Source organism: Corvus brachyrhynchos, unplaced genomic scaffold, assembly GCF_000691975.1.
Source record: "Corvus brachyrhynchos isolate BGI_N302 unplaced genomic scaffold, ASM69197v1 scaffold96, whole genome shotgun sequence".
Taxonomy (NCBI): domain Eukaryota; kingdom Metazoa; phylum Chordata; class Aves; order Passeriformes; family Corvidae; genus Corvus; species Corvus brachyrhynchos.
Genome location: NW_008238370.1, coordinates 204,437 through 204,640, shown reverse-complemented (window position 1 = coordinate 204,640; position 204 = coordinate 204,437). Strand labels below are relative to the sequence as shown.

Genomic DNA, 204 nt, shown 5'->3' with positions numbered 1-204 from the left:
CCCAAAGCCCGGCTCAGCAGGGATGCAGTAACCCATCCCCAAAGCCCGGCTCAGCAGGGATGCAGTAACCCATTCCCAAAGCCTGGCTCAGCAGGGATGCAGTAACCCATCCCCAAAGCCCGGCTCAGCAGGGATGCAGTAACCCATTCCCAAGCTCCGGCTCACGGCTGCACTCACAGCCCAGGGGCCCGGCTGCTTTCGGGG

At 63.7% G+C, this 204-nt stretch overlaps 1 protein-coding gene across 2 annotated transcripts in view; it reads left to right on the top strand.

Annotated features, from left to right (window-relative positions):
* Window positions 1–204, top strand: part of LOC103616996 (acid-sensing ion channel 2) — a 393,907-nt gene that overhangs the window by 392,147 nt on the left and 1,556 nt on the right. The gene's annotated exons all lie outside the window — the stretch shown is intronic.